The sequence below is a fragment of the Macaca nemestrina genome, chromosome 11, assembly GCF_043159975.1.
Source record: "Macaca nemestrina isolate mMacNem1 chromosome 11, mMacNem.hap1, whole genome shotgun sequence".
NCBI classification, from domain to species: domain Eukaryota; kingdom Metazoa; phylum Chordata; class Mammalia; order Primates; family Cercopithecidae; genus Macaca; species Macaca nemestrina.
The window spans coordinates 16,132,027-16,154,463 of NC_092135.1; the positions used below are offsets into that span (position 1 = coordinate 16,132,027).

A 22,437-nucleotide genomic window follows, 5' to 3' on the forward strand; every position below is an offset into this window, starting at 1 on the left:
TAAAAATAGACATATAGACCAATGGAATTGTATAGAAAGCCCAGAAATAAATCCACACATTTATCGTCAACAGATCTTCAACAAAGATGACAAGAACATGCAATGGGGAAAGTCTTTTCAATAAAGGTTGGGAAAACTGGTTATCTAAGTACAGAAGAATGAAATCGGACCCTTATCTCACACTGTCTACAAAAACCAACCCAAAATGGATTAAAGACTTCAATGTAAGATCTGAAACTATAAAATTATTGAAAGACAACATAGGAAAAAACCCTCTTGACATTGGTCTGGGCAAATAATTTTTGGATATGATCCCCAAAGCAAAGGCAACAAAATCAAAAATAGACAGATGGGAATGCATCAACTAAAAAGCTTCTGTACAGCAAAGGAAATAATTAGCATAATGAAGAGGCAACCTACATGGGAGAAATTGTTTGCAAGCCATATATACAATGAGAGATTAATATCCAAAACATATAAGGAATTCATAGATCTCAACAGCAAAAACAAATAACCTAATTAAAAAATGGGCGAAGGATCTGAAGAGACAGCTCTCAAAAAAAGACATATAAGTGGCCAATAGGTAAACACACACACACACACACACACACACACACACAAGCTGAACATTACTAATCATCAGGGAAATGCAAATTAAAACCACAATAACCTCACACTTGTTAGAATGGCTATTATCAAAAAGACAAAAGATAATGAGTGTTGGTGAGGGAGTGAAAAAATGGAAACCCTTGTACCTTCTTGGTGGGAGTGTAAATTGTTATAGCTATTATAAAAACAGTATGGCGGTTCTTAAAACAATAAAAATAATTATCACATAATCCAGCAATCCCAATATTGTGTATACATTCAAAGGAAGAAAATCAGTATGTTGAAGAGATATCTGCATTCCTATGTTCATTGCAGCATTACTCACGATGGCCAAGATACGGAATCAACCTGTTTTCATAGACAGATGAATGGACAGAGAAAATACACAAACACAAACACACACCCACACACACACCACACAGGAATATTTTTCATCTTTATTTACTCATTTTTATTTTATTTTATTTTATTTTTTTGAGACAGAGTCTCACTCTGTCGCCCAGGCTGGAGTTCAGTTGTAGGATCTAGGCTCACTGCAATCTCTGCCTCCCGGGTTCACACCATTCTCCTGCCTTAGCCTCCCAAGTAGCTGGGACTACAGGCGCCCGCCACCACACCCGGCTAATTTTTTGTATTTTTAGTACAGACGGGGTTTCACTGTGTTAGCCAGGATGGTCTCGATCTCCTGACCTTGTGATCTGCCCACCTCAGACTCCCAAAATGTTGGGATTATAGGTGTGAGCCACTGCGCCGGCCATTTTTCTTCTTTTAATAAGAGGAAATTCTGGCCGGGTGCAGTGGCTCACGCCTGTAATCCCAGCACTTTGGAAAGCCGAGGTGGGCGGATCACGAGGTCAGGAGATCGAGACCATTCTGGCTAACACGATGAAACCCCGTCTCTATTAAAAAATACAAAAAATTAGCTGGGCGTGGTGGCGGGCACCTGTAGTCGCAGCTATTCAGGAGGCTGAGGCAGGAGAATGGTCTGAACCCGGGAGGCGGAGCTTGCACTGAGCTGAGATCGCGCCACTGCACTCCAGCCTGGGTGACAGAGTTAGACTATGTCTCAAAAAAAAAAAAAAAAAAAAAAAAAGAGGAAATTCTGTCAATTGCAACAGCATGTATGAATATAGAAAACATTATGTTGCCGGGCGCGGTGGCTCAAGCCTGTAATCCCAGCACTTTGGGAGGCCGAGACGGGCGGATCACGAGGTCAGGAGTTCGAGACCATCCTGGCTAACACGGTGAAACCCCGTCTCTACTAAAAAATACAAAAAACTAGCCGGGCGAGGTGGCGGGCGCTTGTAGTCCCAGCTACTCGGGAGGCTGAGGCAGGAGAATGGCGTAAAAACCCGGGAGGCAGAGCTTGCAGTGAGCTGAGATCCGGCCACTGCACTCCAGCCTGGGCGACACAGCGAGACTCCGTCTCAAAAAAAAAAAAAAAAAAAAAAAAAAAAAAAAAAAAAAAAAAAGAAAACATTATGTTAAAGGAAATAAGCTAGGGACAGAAAGACAAAATACAGCATACTGTCACATATACAATCTTAAGAAGTCAAACTCATAGAAACAGAGAGAAAAGTGATGATTGCCAGTGTCTGGAGAGTGAGGGAAAAGAGGAGACATTAGTAAAATGGCATAAAGTTTCAGTTATGCAGAATGAATTAGTTTTGGAAATCCAACAGACCACACCTATCATTAATTATACTGTACTGTATACTTAACATTTACTCAGAGAATATTCTTAAATGTTCTCACCGCACACACAAAAAAGGTAAACCTGTGAGGTAATGGATATGTTAATAAGCACAATTGTGGTAATCAGTGAAGATGTATATTAAAATATCACATTGTATGCTGAAAATATATACATTTTTATTTTTTAATTATACTTTGACAAAGTTAGGGAAAAACTCTAAAAAGGAGAGAATCATTCTAAGTTGTTATTTTATTCTCTTAGTCATCTTCCTCCTTTTAATGCCTAATACAGTACTGAGCATCAGGTTCCCAATAATTATCTGTGGAGGAAATCATAGATATTAGGGACAGGTGGCCATTTAGAATCAATTTGGTTAGTGCCATATGTTATTCTAACAGTTTGTTGTTACTGTTGCTTTACATTGAAGGCAAATTTTAATTTTAAAAATTTGAGAGACATTTTCATTTTAAACCAATTGTGCCATCTAATGGACCTCTAAGACTCTCGTTAGATCCTGGAAGCATGCTCTAATTTTATATTTAGTTTGCGTAAATAACTGAATTAAGCTTTTTTATATTTTTATTTTTGTTTCGCTCATTTGTTGCATAATCTTGAATGTAACTTCTAGTAATAATACAATGTATAAATAAATATAAATCTGTGCATATGCATAAAGTATCTACACATGCGGGCACGTGTGTGACAAAAAATTATAACTGTTATTTAATCCTAACAGGCATATAATTATAGTTGGCAAAGAATAATATACATATATATGACATGAAAAATATACATATATAAAATGAATAAGTTAATGAATCCTTATTTGTAATGTCTTTTCTAGATAAGACTAAGATAAGCAACTTCTGCCTTATAAAGTTTACATATTTAATGTTTATCTTAGGCAATAACATGGATCTTGTCAAGTCACGCAATTTAGAATAATGGTAGATGCAAATAGTTTGCTGTTGATTAATGTATCATTTTAATTAAGGATTGCTCTGATTTAGAAACTGGGTTCACTACAGGATAGCAGACAATAGCTCTGCAAATGCTGAGATTAACATAATTTAAGATTGAAAAGATTATCTACCAAGCAAACTCAGATATACTAGTCCAATTATTCTTAGGTGGATTTTTTTCTTTTGGCATGCATGTTTCAATGAAAATTAACAATGATAAAAATGTAAAATTAATTAGTGCACTGGAGATTGTATCAAAGGGTGTAGACTGACTATATAATTTTACTATTCTACTTTCCAAAATCCCTTGAAATGAAAAAAAATCAGAAGAACAAAGTAGGATAGAGGAGAGAATGGGGAGCGGGGTGTGCACTACTGGTAAGAGTGGCTACACACACACACTACACACACACACCACTTCCAAATGAACATCAAAAAGATGAAGAGTGTCATCAAGCAACCAGAAATTTTGAGGAATCCCTGAAACACAAAGAGAAGATTAAAAGAACTACAAAGAAAAAAAATGGACATAAGAAACTGGTGCCCTAAACTTTTGTGTCCTCAGATCTTCTACTAAGGTTGGTTGTAGCAGTCCTGCAGTTTCATAGTCAATGATCGTAAGCAAGGGAGAGGCTACCTGGTCATCCATCGGGGTGATTACTGGAACAGATGGGCCATGACTCTCTTATCCCTTCCCAGTTTATATTAAGCAGTGGTCATTTTAAAAGAGTTTGATTTAAACATTCAATTTTTAATTGAAAAAGGTGATTAAAAACTCTATGGGTGGGTTGAATTGAGAAATGGATAGAATTATAAAGGAAACTAGTGAGCTCAAAAATGATTTCTCCAGAATTTAAAAAATAAATGTTACAGAGTTATGTGTAATGATCCAGGAATATTTCAAATATATTTTCAATATGAAACCCAGAGCATATAACGGGTGGCTAGTGGAGGTGAAGAAGGTAGAGCACAAGAAATGTGAAAGTATGTTATGGTCATTTTCTAAATGGATAATAATTCAAATTATCCTTCAAAAATTATAATATAAACATACATATTAAATATATGTGGGCAACTATTAGGCATATGATGGATAATGCTTAAAACAAAAAAGAAAAATAGGAAAAGACAATTCAGTAGAAGAAAATAAAATAAATGAAACCCAATCAGAAACCCTGCTAGAAAGAAGACGAAACAAACCTAGGTAGCATCCACTTACCTTTTCAGAGCCATCTACTGGTCCCTCAGCCAAGTCTCTGATGACCATTGCTAAGTGGACTATAACCAACTTCTACAGATGCAAGCTCACCCTCACAGAATCTTACTTCAATGTCAGTTCCTTGCATGTCACTCACTCATGCTTCCAGTTCTCAACACTTTGCTTTTCACATATAAGTGCAGGAAGCAAAGAATCTATGTTCAGTGCCCACCCATGTCCAACCAAAATGTGTGTGTGTAGGGGTGGGTGGTGGGGCAGAATTAACACCCTATCAGCCAGACTTTTAAGCGATGGGCAACAGATGTGTGTAGATAAATTCTCCCCTCTGTCTCCTTTGGGCACACTGTTCTGAGCCACAGTCATATAGTTTCTGGGGGAAGTGATCCTGAAGGTCAAACATCTGTTTTACCTTGTAATGCTCAGCCCCATGGCACATTTTCTGTTGGCTCTCCCTTCTTCCCTGCTTTGCTGCACTTGATCTCACTACTTCTCCCTGGGATCACACTCGAATGGAGCAGAAGCACACCAGCCTTAGGCACAGGCTCCACTTGCTGGGGATCTCAACCTAAGAAATACTAAGTGTGTTTGTAGGCATAATAAACATAAGTTATATTTCCTTATAAATCAGAGGCTCTAGCATTAGGGAGAGAAAAGAAGAAAAAAGAAAGAAGAGAAAACAAATGAACAACAATCCCAAATCTAACTGTATGTTGTGTGAAAGTGAGCAATTTAAAAATTTGATAATATAAAGTATGGTAATAAAATGATAGTAAAAGTAAATTGAGCAAATTTTAACAAAAGGCAAGCATTGAACCAGCACTGTGAAACCCATTATAATACCAGAAGAAAAAGATGAATGAGACAAGCTAATAATATTTTACAATGGTAAAAGTAAAGTCATAAAACCCTATATACATAAGAAAACACAGCATCAACAGGAAATTTTTGCCCTTGCCTATGTCCTGACTGGTATTGCCTAGATTTTCCTCTAGAGTTTTTATAGTTTTGGATTTTACATTTAAGTCTTTAATCCATCTTGAGTTAATTTTTGCACAAGGTGTAAGGAAGAGGTCCAGTTTCAATTTTCTGCATATGGCTAGCCAGTTCTCCCAGCACCATTTATTAAATAGAGAATCCTTTCCCCATTACTTGTTTTTGTCAGATTTGTGGAAGATCAGATGGTTATAGACATGCAATCTTATTTCTGAGTGCTCTATTCTGTTTCATTGGTCTGTGTGTCTGTTTTTGTACCAGTACTATGCTGTTTTGGTTACTGTAGCCTTGTAGTATAGTTTGAAGTCAGGTAGTGTGATGCCCCCAGCTTTGTTCTTTTTGCTTAGGATTGTCTTGGCTATATGGGCTCTTTTTTGGTAACAACTGAAACAAAGGCAAAATTGACAAATGAGCTCTAATTAAACAAAAGAGCTTCTCCACAGCTAAAGAAACTATCATCAGTGTGAACAGACAACCTACAGAATGGGAGAAAATTTTTGCAATCTCTTCATCTGACAAAGGCCTAATATCCGGAATCTACAAGGAACTTAAATTTACAAGGAAAAAACAACCCCATTAAAAAGTGGGCAAAGGACATGAACAGACACTTCTCAAAAGAAGACATTTACATGGCCAAAAAACATGAACAAAAGCTCAACATCATTGATCATTAGAGAAATGCAAATCAAAACCACAATGAGATACCATCTCACACCAGTCAAAATAGTGATTATTAAAAAGTCAAGAAACAACAGATGCTGGGGAGGCTGTGGACAAATAGGAACGCTTTTACACCATTGGTGGGAATGTAAATTAGTTTAACCATTGTGGAAGACAGTGTGGTGTTTCCTCAAAGACCTAGAACCAGAAATACCATTTGGCCCAGCAATCCCATTACTGGGTATATACCCAATGAAATATAAAATGTTCTATTATAAAGATACATGCATGCATGTATTCATTGCAGCACTATTCACAGTAGCAAAGACCTAGGATCAACCCAAATGCCCATCAATGATAGACTGGATAAAGAAAATGTGGTACATATACATGATGGAATACTATGCAGCCATAAAAAGGATTGAGATCATGTCCTTTGCAGGGACATGGATAAAGCTGGAAGCCATTATCTTCAGCAAACTAGCACAGGAACAGAAAATCAAACACTGCATGTTCTCAGTTATAAGTGAGAGCTGAACAATGTGAACACGTAGACACAAGGAGGAGAGCAACACAGACTGGGGCCTGTTGATGGGGTGGTGGCAGTGCGCAGAGGGAGGGAGAGCATCAGGAAAAATAGTTAATGTATGCTGGGCTTAATACCTAGGTGATGGGGTAGTAGGTGCAGCAAACCACCATGGGACATGTTTACTTATGTAACAAATCTGCACATTCTGCACATGTATCCTGGAACTTAAAATACAATAAAAAACAAAACTTGAGTGTAATTTTTTTTTTAAATGCAGCATCAAAATATACAAAATTAAGCTGACTGAACTACAAAGACAAATTTACTGATCCTTAAATGTTAGAGCTTTAAAGATACTTCATACAAAATTTATTTGACATTAGACTCAAAGAGGAATAGCGAAATTCAAACCACTAAAAATTTGATTTGGTAACCATGGACACACACACACACATACACACAAACACACACAAAACTGTAATCTTAAAACAATAATATAGTTTTTCAAACATTCATGAAAGAATATTTTAAATTTTTGTATATTAATTCAAAATTAAAAACAAATTATATGAAACTGAAAATCAAGTCCACATTATATAAACAAAATATGTAAAAAAAAACAACAAAAGAATAGCCACAAAAAACAATTTTAACTGAAAATTTTAATATTTTAAATAATCTTGTACTAGAAAGGAAATAAAAATCGATATAAAATATTGTTATGTAAAAGACATATTATGTACTCTGTCTTTTGGCTTCTTCAACATGATGTGCTCATTCTCACCTCAGACCCTTGGCACTTGCTGTGCCTACTGCCTACTCTGTAGAATATTTTTCCCAGCTGAGTACCTGCTTCAAATGATCTTTGGAAGGATTAAATGAATCAATTTACATAAAGCACTTATTAGAGAGCTTGGCATACTTTTAAACCTATGTAAGTTCTATCTATAATCATTACCATCATCATTATTGCTATTATTTTTCCCAATTATAAACACTGTGCATTTTATTTAACTAGCATGCATTTTTAAATTTCTTTATTTTGAACATAATGTAAGTTTACAAATTGCAAATGGCTTAGCTTTTGCATGAGGGATGATAAATATTTGTGTGTAGATTATTGCTTAAATTTTATTATGGATGTCACTATCATGCCTCCTCCTTCATAAATTGATAACCCTTTTCCCTTGCAAAGAATAACTGGAAACTGTCAGCTGCAAAAACCATTTGGCTAATTTTGGCCAGACTGAAAAAAAAGTAAATGAGTCACTTTCATCTCTATCTATGAAGTTTTAATAACGAATAGTCGAAATATCAAAGTTTTCCCAGAAGATCCCACAGAGGTCGGACACTTCTTAAACAAGTGCATAAATAGGAAGGGAATCTCTATCTTTGCTCTTTGATTATTTTCCATGAGGTCAAATGATGATTTTTGACATTTCTCAATATTGTTTACTGTGGTAATTCATAGCTTTTAGCTGCAGTGTGGGCAGGGGGAAGACAAACAATTTTAAGAGTCTTAAAATAGTCTCCAAGGGAACCAAAGAGACTCTGGTTAATTGTTTAAAGGGAAGTTCGGCATTACAAGGATTTTTAAATCCATTGTGAGGTGCAGCAAGAAACACTGGCCCTCAGAGAGACAATGAAATGTATGACAGTCAATATACTAAGCCTGTTCTTGCAAGAGAGGTGAGCACCTTGTCCATAGGTTTCCCAGAAAATTTTCAAAGGTTAAAAATTTGAGGAGCATCTCTCTGAGCTCAGCGTCTTAGCATAAAATGAACATTCTTTAGATAGAAACACTGATAACCCAGGATAAAGGGAGAAGGGGAAAAATCATTCAAGAGAACACGTGATCAGATGAAACCTGCCAGAGTAATAAAAGATGTTGTGAATGAGTTCCCAAAGTATATGCTATTAAAGGCTTAAGATGTATAGACCATAGGGAAGTTGACATAATGTTCATTTAATTATTTCTATTCTTCTATCTATCAATTTGAGACAGAGTCTCACTGTGTTGCCCAGGTTGGAATGCAGTGGCAGTCTCTGCTCACTGCAGCCTCGAAGTTCCAGGCTCAAGGGATCCTTCCATCTCATCATCCCAAGTGCTGGGACTACAGGCATATGCCACCACACCCAGCTAATTTTTGTATATTTTGTAGAAACGGGGTTCGTCATGTTGCCCATGCTGGTCTCGAACTCCTGGACTAAAGTGATTCACCTACCTCGGCCGCCCATTGCTAGAATTACAGGCATGAGTCACAGCCCACAGGCTTTATACCTATTGATAAATCTACATATCCTTTCTTTCCTTCTATAATATATCTTTCTATATCTATACACACACACACACACATATATATATATATATATAATCTACCTCTATCTATCTATCTAGACATTTATAGTGTGTTAACTAAGTGCCCGGCATTGCACTAAACTGCAGGGGACAATAAAATAAGTGATGCTTTCTGCCTTCGTGTAGCTTACAATAGTGAGAGAGGGCGCTTTAAATAATTATTAGTAAATTACATTAAAGATAAGGATTGGAAAAATTGAGAGTGCTAAAGATGTGCACACATCATCGTCATGTTTTAAATTGGAAATAATTTGGAAAGAAGTGAATTTGATGTCTATTTTGGGAAAATAAATATTAGTTATGCCTCTTTCTGTTGCAAATGAAAGAAACTCAGCTGAAAGACGCTTAAACAAAAAAGATCAGTAAGGGAAAAGGTCTCTAGTAGAACTGACCTCAACTTGCTTTGTGTATTTCCACGTATCAGGAAGCTGTTTTTGTCTCCTGATATCAGCTTATTTTTCTTCCACATTTGCTTTTTTTTTTTTTTTTTTTTTTTTTGGCTTCACGTTGAGGTCACTAATGTTCCCAAGATTTCCTCCAAATCTTGTTGAAATAGAGTCTATTCTGGTTTTCTCAATAAAAATTCTGAGGTTAATTCTGATTGGCTCTGAATAGGTCAGATGTCCATCTCCGAACCTGTTGTCATGGATGCAGAAATAAAGTGATCTGATTGGTCAGAACAGCATACCATGTGTCTACAAAGCTAGCATTGGATGCAGCTCTGCCAAACCACTTGTCCTACAATCCATTAGGAATTAGCCTGGATCCATTAGGAAATTAGGATATTGCTATTAGAGAAAAAAGAGAGTGCATATTATACAGGCAAAAATAAATAAATAAATAAATAAATAAATATCTACTGCAATGTTTATCAAATAGTTTGTGAGACCTTACAAGATAAAAGAGGGGGACTCTTTAACATTTGCATGATTTATTAAGAAGGTATGCTAAAGTAAATGCATTCTTATTCTTTTTTTAATCTTTCCTTTTGTTCCTTCCTCTTCTTTCCTTTTATCTTTTTCTTTCTTCCTTATATTTCTATATTTGTTCTTTCTTTCTCGTTTGTTTTCTTTCTTTCTCCTTCCTCCCTTCCTTTATTTGGGATCACTGTTAGGTGGACCCCTCAGTGGAATGACTGACTGTATAGGATTACCAAAATAGAAATGAATGGATTCCTAGTTGAAATGTGCTATTCTGGGAGACTTCAAAGTCAAATATAAGACCAAAAAAAATCCCTCCATCTCACCATTTAACTCCAAAATAATTTTGTCATCTTCAATAAATGCAAGAAGAAAGCATTTTGCTGCCAAAACTCTACTATTTCTACCTCAGAAATAGTACCTGAGATTCAGCTGGGGTCAGCTAAGAGATCTGTGTTTTATAATGGCAGTGACACATTGGAGAATGTTCTGGTGAAGGCACACAACAGAATAGGAAGTTATATCATGGGGGAAGATGTATCGGGATTTGGGGACTAGAAAAACAAAAAATAAAGATTAAGACCAACGCTGTGAATGGTTGCAAAATAGAGATAATTTATTTAAGTATTTGAAGGGCTGGCTTGCAAAAAAAACAAAAGAAAAGAAAAAGATTGTTGACTTTTTCTTTGTTTCAGACTGCAAAAATAAGACAAAGAGGCTGGGCACAGTAGCTCACATCTGTAACCCCAGTAATTTGGGAGGTTGAGGCGGGGCTGATCACTTGAGGTCAGGAGTTCAAGACCAGACTGATCAACATGGTGAAACCCCATCTCTACTAAAAATACAAAAATTAACTGGGCGTAGTGGTGGGTGCCTGTAATCCCAGCTACTCAGGAGGCTGAGGCAGGAGAATCACTTGAATCCGGGAGGCAGCGGTTGCAGTGAGTGAAGATCATGCCACTGCACTCTTGCCTGGGCAACAGAGTGAAAAATAAGATGAAATAAAATAAAATAAAATAAAATAAAATAAAATAAAATAAAATAAAATAAAATAAGACAAAGAGTTGGAAATGTAAATGGTGTTTTCTGGTCTCCATGAAACAAAGAGACTTCTAACAGAGCAGTAGAAGCTGGGGGTTAACTAGGAGTGTGTTTTTTTGTCACTGTATGATTAAAAGCTAGCCTTGATTTCAATATAAAGCTGTAGAAGAAAGGTTGACAAATTAGGGTTTCCTATAGTGAGAAAGAAAGCTCTATGATATCAACTACCTATTGTGGGGGAATGTTCTCACAGAGTCTGGGTTAGTTCTTGTGGCAGGTTGTGGACAATTCTGACCATACTGGGCAATATGGGAAATCTCCTAAGCCCTCTGGAGCAATCGCAGGTACAAGAGTGCCCCAGTGTGAACACAGCAGAAATTTTAATCCTCAAAGCATTCTTAGTTCTTTGGTAATCTTTGCCCTTCTTATTTACTACTTTGTGAATAAACCAAAGAAAAAGCAGGCTTGTACCCATTCCAAGTCAAACTTCTCACGCAGACTCAAACTCAGACTAGACTGGAAGTTCTGGCCTAGTCCATCTTTTCCAAGCGATATTGGACCAACATAACTCCTTACGAGGGGTTGTCCTGAATAACCTTCAAAGCCTTGCCCAACTCCTAAATTCTATTACTGTTATTTACACCCAATATCTATTGATCGGTGAGGCTGCCATTCATAAAAGAGAAGCTCTTTGAAGTCATAAAGTGAATAATTTACCACATCCTTGGTTTCTTGCTGCTTTGTTTTTTTGCTAGCACATGCACATTTGCTAAAAACAAAGCAAAATACCAAAACAAACTCTGCTCCTTCTGTCCGTTTCATAAAAAGATAATTTCACCTAGTATAAAAGCAATTCACCGTCTTAGCAATTCACTGAGCCTCTGGTTGCCTTATCGTGTAAATGGGTTTAGTACATCTACCTTACCTGCTTTCATAGGGCTGCTAGAATAGTCAAATTGAAATATTAAATTTTCACAAAACAAGAAACATAAATCTTTAGTCAAATATAAGACCAAAAAAAATCCCTCCATCTCACCATTTAACTCCAAAATAATTTTGTCATCTTCAATAAATGCAAGAAGAAAGCATTTTGCTGCAAAAACTCTACTATTTCTACCTCAGGCAGCAGAACAAGTGGGTTGGCACATAGAGTGGGTAAGGCATGTAGACAATATGCTGCTTGGGTAAAGTGGTATCTGGGCATATTTTCTTTTAGTTCATATCTAAGAGAGTTAAGAAAGGGCTGAGCAGGAAATAGCAGATGCAGCTGTAAAATATTTTCAGGTATCAGCTTTGGTAGAAAAAAATTAAAGATACAGAATTTTTTCTTTTCTTTTATTTTTCATGGGGATGAGGGAGTGGGGGAAATAGTTATCCTCTTTTAGACTTAATTGAGGAAATGAACCTTGAAAGTGAAGGGAAGTATATTCCCAATCTGCCTTCGTTGTGAACACATACTAGTTAATTCCATAGTGATAAAGCAAAACTAATCTATTTTTGATAAGCTGTTTTAGACTATTTTATTGCAGGCAAAAGAACAGAGTTGTTGTAAATGTACACATGGCTCTAAGCCAGTATCTCCATGTTTGTTTCTTTTGTTTCTCCTCCTCCTCTAATTCACTCACATCTTCTGTCTTGGAGTCCCACTCCCTAGCCTCCATTTTGGGCCATTTGGAGAGAGAGGATGTGTAGCATTGGACTTACATTATCATTACTCTAAGATATTTAGGACCTGTCAACCAGGTCCAGTGGCTCATGCCTCTGATCCCAGCACTTTTAGGGGTTAAAATTAGAGGATTGCTTGAGGCCAGGAGTTCAAGACAGACCTGGACAACACAGAAGACCCAATTTCTAGAAAAAAACAAAAAAATAGCAAGACGTGCTAAACATAATAGTACCTCAGTGACTCTGGGTCTATTCTTCTGCTCATGCTGTCCTCCACGCAACATTATCCTTGACTCATACAAAATTTTCTGCAAATTATAGACTATATGCCCCGCCTCACCCTCCAACACCCGGATGTTGTTTAAGAATCCATATGTATGCAATAAACATGCAGGGAAATTTAAAAGAGTCATGTGCAGATACAAGTTTACTCCAGGGGATGATGCTCAGGAAGAAAGAAACAACAAATATTTGACCTTTTACAACATATTATTTATTAAGCTAGGTAGTAGATATGCCTATTTATTGCATTCTTTATAATTTCTATTTTTTTGTTTTGTTTTCATTTTTACATCCTTTATAATTTATGTATGTTTTAAATGCTGCATGATTAATTAATTTTTAAGAGTGAGTCTAATATGACACATTTTTGGTATCATATCTTCAAAACTCTACATTTTTTATATGACAGGAAACTCCAAACGATAGCAAATATTTATGAGAGTAAAAATTTTAATGAATTCAATTACAAAATTATGAGCAAATCCTTTCTTACAGTGTCTTGAGTGCAAAAAATGCAGTCAGCAATTCATTCTAGAATTGGGTGGCAGACAAATGATGCCCGTTCTACCAGTGTTGCAATGAGTCATCTTCAAACTACCCTTGGACAACTAGCAATAAATGAACATGTTCAGATAGTTTGCTCATGAGATATTAATTTTAGTTTTGAGGTTTACTATGAAAACAAAATATTTTATATTTCAATTATAAAAATTATGAACTTGAGAGAATAGAATTTCAAGTATAAAGAACTTCTTCAAAGTGACCTGTTTAAGTGGTTCTTCGCCTGTTGTTTTCTTCTACCAAACACTTTCTCAAATTAAGTGAAACACTTTCTCAAATAAACTGGAAATGAAAGCCACCTTTTCCAAGAATGACATGGTAAGTTTCAAAACAACAAAACATTTCCAGCAGTAGTCTTTGGAGTAAGTTTTATTTGTATTGCTTCTTGTGTTGAGTTGCATAGCTCTATAGCTTATGAAAAATAGATTAAAACCAGGACAAGCTTTATGTAAGTTCAAGAGAATGATGGAAAACACAGTGTTTCAGGGGTCTAAAGTAGTCAAGACATTACTAGTTGGTGTCATCTTTCTTTAATAAGAGCTAGCCTCTTTGAAAGAAAACAGGTTGGATGAGAAATAAGAAATGGCAGCCAAGGTAGACCAATAGCACAGTTTATTTCAGGCACCATAAAATAAACAACAGCACTATTGTTAAAGCAGAGTGAGCAATTCAAAAAGAATGCTGAAATAAAATAATAATATTTGAGGAAAGAAATATAATAAAAGGTAAAATCCAAACTATTATATTGTGAAAAGAAATTGTACATAGCAGGTATGATATGTATTTCCTTTGTTTTTCTGAGTAGGAGTCTTGCTCTGTTGCCCAGGCTGGAGTGCAGTGGCGTGATCTCGGCTCACTGCAACCTCCATCTCCCAGGTTCAAGCAATTCTCCTGCCTCAGCCTCCCTAGTAGCTGGGATTACAGGCATGTGCCACTACGCCTGGCTAATTTTTGTATTTTTAGTAGAGACTGGGTTTCAGCATATTGGACAGGCTGCTCTTGCACTCCTGACCTCATGACCCACCTGCCTCAGCCTCCCATAGTGGTGGGATTCTAGGTGTGAGCCGCTGTCCTGTTCTTATAATATGTATTTCTAAAGTAAAGATCAGACATGAGAATATCATAGACCGAAGGTTAAATTAAGCAGGTGAAAGTTAACTTTAGTTGTTTAGTTTAACTAAGGTTGCTACGAGAAACTGCAAAAAATGAACCCAACAGTGCACTTTTTTCTAGTAATATTATTGAAGGGACAGTCTACATTGTAATTTGGTGAGTTTTGCAATGGGCTTATGTATGGAAATAATGAAAGAGCTAGATTAACAGACATATGCTTAAAAATTGCTGTTAGGAAGAGATAAATGTGAAGTTCACTAATGTCAACCATCTGACAGCTAAAAATTCTCCCTTATATGAAAGTAGAACTCCTCTCTACCTTCTTTTACATTGTTCTAGGACTCTAAGGAGCCACAAAGCATTTAATACTGAAATCAAAGATAATAATAATAATCATACTACATAAGGTAAAGCCTTCATGGGTTTCTGAAGATTAAGTTAATTCAAGTCTTAGTGTAATATCATATTTATCAATTGAGTGATCTCTATGAACCTAACATATTAGCTGCTCTAATTCTACTTCTAATTATGACAATAAATCATGTTTTTTATATTCAAATCTGAAGGCAAGAATTCGGCAAAGCACTGACAATGATAATATGTTAGCTTCCTTCCCCAAAGCCAGGAAATTAATGCATTCATTAAACAACTACTTATTGGTATGTTCATTATTTGTAAGTCAATAAGCTAGTTGCAAACAGTTAACTAAACAAGAAATATTTGTATCCTCAAAATGCTTATGTTCTAGGAAAAAAGATAATGTACTGTACTAGACTCTACAAATGGATATTGGGAACACCTGATTTAACATGATGTGAGTTTCAGATAAAAAGTTGAAAAGAAAGGAATTTTCATCAAACAAACCTCACTTAGAATGCACAACAGGCCATGAAATATATTCTCATTGTTTTCTATGTTAGTATGTATATTAAAAATTTGTATTGGAATTTTCTTATAAATGTTTAAAAACAGGGATAAAATTTACCATTTTGATGATTTAAAAATGTAAAATTCAGTGGTCTTTAGTAAAATCACAATGGTGTCTAATTATCACAATAATCTAATTGTAGAACATTTTCATCACCCTTGGAAGAAAATCCATTAATCAGTCACTACCAATTCCTCTCAGCTCCTGCCACTTGCAGCCAATAATCTGCTTTATGTCTCCATGAATTTGTCTGTTTATTCTGGACATTTCACATGAATGGAATCTTACAATATGGGACCTTTGTGTCTGGCATCTTTCAGTTAGCATAATGTTTTCAGAGTTCATGGATACTGCAGCATGTGACAGTACTGTGCTGCTTTTTATGGCTGAATAATACTCCATTCCATAAACATACCACATATTGTTTACCCATTCATCAGCTGATGGTTATTTGGATTATTTCCACCTTTTGGCTACTATGAATAATGCTGCTCTAAACTTGAGCTTTCTTGTGAATATCTATTTTCCATTGCCTGAACTTTATCTGGGAGTGGTATTACTGTGTCATATAATAACTTTATGTTTAGGTTTTGGAACTGCCTTTTTGTTTCCCACAGTGGCTGCACCATTTTATACTCCCAATAATGATGGATTAGGGGTGCAGTTCTCTCACATGCCCACCAACGCTTATTATTTTCCATTCTTTTTTTTTTTTTTTTTTTTTTTTTGAGATGGAGTCTCCCTCTGTCACCCAGACTGGAGTGCAGAGGTGAGATCTCAGCTCACTGCAACCTCCGCCTGCCAGGTTCAAGTGATTCTTCTGCCTCAGCCTCCCGAGTAGCTGGAATTACAGGTGCCTGCCACCACGTCCAGCTAATTTTTGTATTTCGAGTAGAGACGGGGTTTCGCCATGTTGGCCAGGCTGGTCTCAAACTCCTGACCTCAGGTGATCCGCCTGCCTCGGCATCCCAAAGTGCTAGGATTACAGGTGTGAGCCACTGCACCCAGTCTACTTTCCATTTTTATTTGCCATTCTAGTGGGTATGAAGTGGTATCTCATTGTGGTTTTGATTTGCATTTCTCTAATGACTAATGATGCTGAGCATCTTTTCAAGTGCTTGTTGTTCATTTGTATAACTACTTGGGAGAAATGTTTATCCAGATTACTTGCTGATTTTTCAATTGTGTTGTTTATCTTATCAGTGTTGAGTTTTATGGTCTTCACATATTCTGGATTTTAAACCCTTATGAAATATATTATTTGCAAACATTATTTCTCATTTCATGGGTCATTTTTTTACTTCCTTGACAATATATTTCAATATATAAAAAGTTTAATTTTGATTAAGTTTAGTTTACCATTTTTTTCTTTTGTTGCTTGTGTTTTTGGAGTCATACTTGAGAAACCACTGCCTAATTCAAATGTAGGAAATTTGCACCTATGTTTTCTTTTCAGAGTTTTGTAGTTTTAGGTCTTACATTTAGGTGTTTGATCCACTATTAGTTAGTTTTTCTATGTGATGAGAGATAGGGGCCCAAATTCATCATTTTTCTTGTAGATATTAAATTGTCTCAGCACTGTTTTTTAAAGACTATTCTTTCCTTATTGAGTGGTCTCAGCACTTTGGTTGAAATCAGTTGAACATAAGTACTGGGATTTATTTCTGAACTCAAATTCTTTATTTAATTTTATTTTCTCAGCTTTTGAAAGTATAACTGACAAAAATTGTATATATATGTATACACGGTGTAGAACATGATATTCTGACATATGTACATATTGTAAGACAGTTAAATCAAGCTAACATCTTCATTACCTCACATGCTTATCATTTTTTTTGGTGGTGAGAACATTTAAGATCTACTCTCTTAGCAATTTTCAAGTATATAATACGTAATTCCTAACTATAGTCACTGTGTTGTATGCTAGATCTCTAGAGCTTATTCATCCTAACTGAAACTTTATGTTATTGCTATAAATTGTCTTTATATATTGTGTGTCCGTTAACATAGATTTATAATTATTGTTCTTGCTATTGTCTTTTAAATCAGATAGCAAAATGGAGGAGTAAAAACAATAAATGCACTTATAATGCCTTTTATATAATACTTTTATAATGCCTATTTATTTACTATTACCCATGTTCTTAATTTCTTTGTGTGGATTCAAATAGCTGTCTAGTGTCCATTAGTTTTGGTCTGAAGTACTCCCTTTAGCATTTCTTTTAGGACAAGTCTATTAGTGAAAACTGTTTTTATTTATTATGGAATGCCTTATTTTCTTGGTTGATAGTTGTTATTTTTTTCAGTACCTTGAATGTGTACTTTTCAGCTTCAGAATTTCTACTTCATTCATTTGTAAGTTTTCTTTCTCTTTATTGATACTCTCAATTTGGGGATACATTGTTGTTACTTTTTTCAGTACCTTGAATGTGTACTTTTCAGCTTCAGAATTTCTACTTCATTCATTTGTAAATTTTCTTTCTCTTTATTGATACTCTCAATTTGGTGATACGTTGTTCTCATTATTTTCTTTAGTTCCTTGGGCAAGATTTTCTTTATTTCATTTAACACACTTAAAATAGCTGATTTAAAGGATTTGTCTGCTAAGACCAATGTCTCGGTTCAATCAGGGGCAGTTTATATGAATGCCTTCTTTTTCTGTGCATGGAATATACCTTCTTGTTTGTTTGCATGGCTAATACCTGTTGTGTTTGTTGTTGAAAACTGGACATTTTGAGAATTACAAGGCAGCAAGTACGAATTCAGGTTCTTTCCCTTCTCCAGAGTTTCATGTTCTGCTTTTTATGGTAATTGTTTGTTTAGTGACTTTTCTAAACTCTTGTCATAAGGTCTGTATTCTTTGTCATGTGTGGTCAGTAACATCTCTTTTCTCTGAGGTTAGTAGTCAGCTAGTAATTGGACAGAGATTTCTATACATGCCTGGAACCAAAAATATCTCCCAGAATTTGGAGATGGGCTTGTTGTGTGTGTTAAACACTAGTGAGGCAGTGTACCATCCCTGCCTTAGCATTCATTTCTTGCTGGCACAGAGACTGAAGGTTAGTCAGTGGGGAGAGATTAATGCCTTTCTAGTTTTTTCCTGAGGATTTACACTGCCCTGTACCTATGTGTGGCCCTCTGGATTCCCAGAATATGTGAGAAAATTTCAAAGCCTTTATTCCCCAAAATATTGCAGTCTCCAGCCTTTCATCCTAAGCTTTTAATTAATCTTTTCTTTTTCCCCCAAATTTTATTCATTCCCCCAGGAAACAGTGACTATTATATTTGCCTGTGAACATTTTTGACAAACACCCTTTGGGTAGCCACCTCAGCACTGAGAGAGTTCCAAGTTATGAGACATTAAGGTAAGCACTTTTAGCTTGACTTTGAGCAGGTCGTTCAGGGAGCTACCACGTGGGCTAAAATAATTATTTGTGAGTGAGATCTGTTTTGCTCCCTCCAGCACGGATTACCTGTACTAGAAATACAGTACATTTTCATCACTGCCATTTCTAAGATGAAGAGCATGGGATGGAACCAGGGTAAGTGTAAACAACACAAAACTCATTGTTCTTACCAAGATTCAGTTGGTATTTCTTCAATAAATGGTCTGCCAATTTCTCCAGCATTTTAGTTAGTTTTCAGAATTCTAGAAAAGTCAAATTAGACAAGTTTTTTTGTTGTTGTTTGGCTAGCTTTTGTATTGTTTTTATGAGGAGATGAATTTTCAAGTTCCTTACTCTGCCTTTTTTGCTCTGGTGGAAATTTCTTTTGAAATAATTCTTCCTATGGACTTATGGAATCCTAATGTGGTGGTTAAAAAAATTAGTATAACCTGATAGCTGAGGTAGTCTTCATTTATTTTCAGTTATCTTGTAACTGGCATTTTATTTTCACTATTTGTGGTTCATTTTCTCCCTAGCCTATTCCAAAAACGATTTGAAGTAACTTACATATGTTCAAATGTCACTTTAAAAAAACTCTATAAAGATGTTAGAAAACGGAACTAGGAGAACCAAATTGTCAGTTAAAACTAGGAAGAAGAGTGCAGAAATGCACAATGTAATGTTTTCTTCACACATGCCATCATGACTATTTGGAATATAGTGAGTGTATCAGATCGGCTGGAATGAAAGATTCAGATACAGAGTACTTTTGATATGAATGAGGGTAACATTATTTTCTGATATGGAAGAAACATAAATTACAATTTAGAAAAGAAATGGCTTATATCAAATTTCTATAATCTGAGTTTAAAACAATTTTCAACATCTTGCCTCACTTCTCATGACTGTATTGTTATAAAGGCACCAAATATTGTCTCCATTGCATAGATAAAGACAAGAAATGAAAGGCTACAAAGTAGATCATTTTGGTGGTAAAGCAGAAACTGGAGCTGGCTCACTATAGTCTGATTGACTGTCTTTTCTCAAGCTTGGTAAGAAAATCAGCAATTAAGAGTGGCATGTATAATAGTAATATAAATGGGCATAGCACACTATCTAGCATACATTAAGTGCTCAATAATGTAACTCCTATTACCTTTGCTGCCCAACTCCATCATTATTATTATTTACATCATAATAAAATTAATGAGTTATTAAATGAATTTTAAATATATTTTAAAGGAAAATTATACCTTATTGTATCAGTGCTCTATAAATTTCATTTCTCATTCATGCAATTCATATTTATTATGTATTTAAAAAGTTGTTATTTTAACCATCCATCTACCAAACCACCCATCACTTGTTTAAAAATATTTTAAAAACATATTTTTACTAAGTATTTGGGATTAAACTATGGGAAAACATAGCCCTCTGCATGTAATTTACTTAACAGATGACTGGGCAAACAGAAGAATACTTATAACATCCGTAAATGACAACTGTTAAAATAGGGATAAACACAATGAATTATACATATAAATTTAAAGAAATCACGCAAGTAAATTTGGAGAACACAAAATATTTCTTTCAAGAGTGGAGGAGAAATTGTCTAAGTCTTTTGTAAAAAGAGCTAAGATCAAAACATGCTGGTAAAGTAAGGAGAACACGTATACGAAGAAGAGGGGATACATGTAGAAAGTCCACTGTTACATAAAATGGAAAGGTATTTGATGTAATTTGGTAGAACAAGACATTGAGAGTGATGAAGGGAGCTATTTGGCACGAGGTGGCAAAGTGGGCAGACCCCAGATCATAATGGTTCTTTTATGCTACCCAGCTTAGCTTGGACTTTATCATGAGCCAAATAAAAAACAACTGGTGATTTTAAGCAGGAAATTAGCTTATGTCTACATTTTAGAAATATCACTCTGGCTACTGAATAAGCAAGTGTTTTGAAAGAAGCAATTTTGAACAGTTACACCAATTAGAAGGCCAGTGCAAACTAAGTTATAGATTAACAATGACTTGACCTAGGATAGTGTCAATGGGAGATAGTGATAAATTCAAGATATATTGAGAAGGAATACTAGATAAGACTTACTGATTTGTTAGATTGGGAAAAATACTGATAATTTGATTTGACCACTTGTGGGCATGCTGGAGCTACTCAGTTGAGAAACATTGAAATAAGGGAAAAGAAGCTGATGATGGCAAGAGGGTTACATATGTTGGAAGCATACAAATGTACATATACAATACGCTGTTTACTGTGGCACTGTACCCAACATTATGGACAATCCAAAAGCATAAAACATGCTTCCAGTCCTCAATGACTTTACAATGTGGTCAAGGAAATAAAACATTTAATGTAAAAGTAATCACAAAATATGAGAAATCACTGGAGAGTAAGACTAAGTTATGAACACAAAAGCTATTATGATTTTCAGGGCATAGAGTGACCTGTAGGAACAGTAGGTGAGAGAACAATTCATGACAAATGGAGGACTGAGGGATAGAGAGATATAAGTCACATTTAGATAAGCAGGTGAAAAGTAGTTTCAAAAGAAAGTTTTGAGCTGGTGTAGGTGAGAATCAGCAAGAAGTAATCTAGCCAGTCTTTTTGTTAATAATACCTATGTTATGTATCACTTTCAGGTTTTTTAATTTTAGAAACTGTCCTCATTAAGAATAGCATTTATTATTAAATTCTTATCTTGAGAGTACAACTGAGCATTTCTTTTCATATCAAGGTGCTTTTTATTTTACATTTTAAAATGCTTGTGTAATTCACATTGGGCTGTTTTTATTCTACGGCATTTAGACTCATAAAACAAGAAGGGAGTAAACATGTTAAAATTTTACTGTTTAAAACAATGAAAAGGCAATGGTTAAAATATAATTGGAAATAATTCTCACTCATGAAAATATGACCAGAGAAAAATATTTTCTGAGATTCAGACACATTAAAATTAGATTAAATACATTGTTGTTCTTTTTAATCACAATATAATAGTGATTGAAATATTCAAAATTTAATTAACATTTAGTATTGCTGGCAAAAAGCAATGACATTATAAATCGACTTAAAAGGATAAAGTGTAAAATACATTTGTAGAAATTAGATAACTGCAGATATTAAAGCTTGTTCTAAGGCTATCATAATTAAAGGCATGATATTGACTCAAAAAAAAAAGAAATTAGATAACTGATTGGAAGAATACAGAGTATGATGAAACATTTACTTGATTTATTTGACATTTATTCTCAGCATGAGTTGTCTATTTATTCAGTGTATTTCTAATTTATAAAGTTTCCAATGTATTCTGTGGATCAAGTATTATCTTAATTGTTTAATGGAACTGTATACAAATGTTACTTCTGTTAAAATCATTAATTCTCAACTGCTTTCAATAATAAATGATAAAAATATAGGAGTGACACTGCTTCAATTCTGGTACCTGAACATGAACTGAATTGAATGAGAGTAAGGTTCATGGTTAATATGTAC

At 35.2% G+C, this 22,437-nt stretch overlaps 1 protein-coding gene and 1 long non-coding RNA gene across 3 annotated transcripts in view; one reads left to right on the forward strand and one right to left on the reverse strand.

Annotated features, from left to right (window-relative positions):
• Positions 1-19,057, forward strand: part of LOC139357075 (uncharacterized) — a 60,207-nt gene extending 41,150 nt beyond the window's left edge. The window contains exons 4-5 of the long non-coding RNA XR_011609690.1: positions 18,807-18,905; positions 19,004-19,057. This is a non-coding gene — a long non-coding RNA (uncharacterized lncRNA). The remainder of the gene's footprint in view (positions 1-18,806; positions 18,906-19,003) is intronic.
• Positions 1-22,437, reverse strand: part of LOC105492523 (dipeptidyl peptidase like 10) — a 1,403,881-nt gene that overhangs the window by 787,725 nt on the left and 593,719 nt on the right. The window contains exon 1 of one of the 2 annotated variants that reach the window (XM_071072632.1): positions 19,118-19,189. The exons of the other annotated variant lie outside the window; for it this stretch is intronic. The gene's annotated coding sequence lies outside the window, so the exon portion shown is untranslated. Of the gene's footprint in view, positions 1-19,117; positions 19,190-22,437 lie in introns of those variants that run through there. 2 annotated transcript variants of the gene reach the window in all.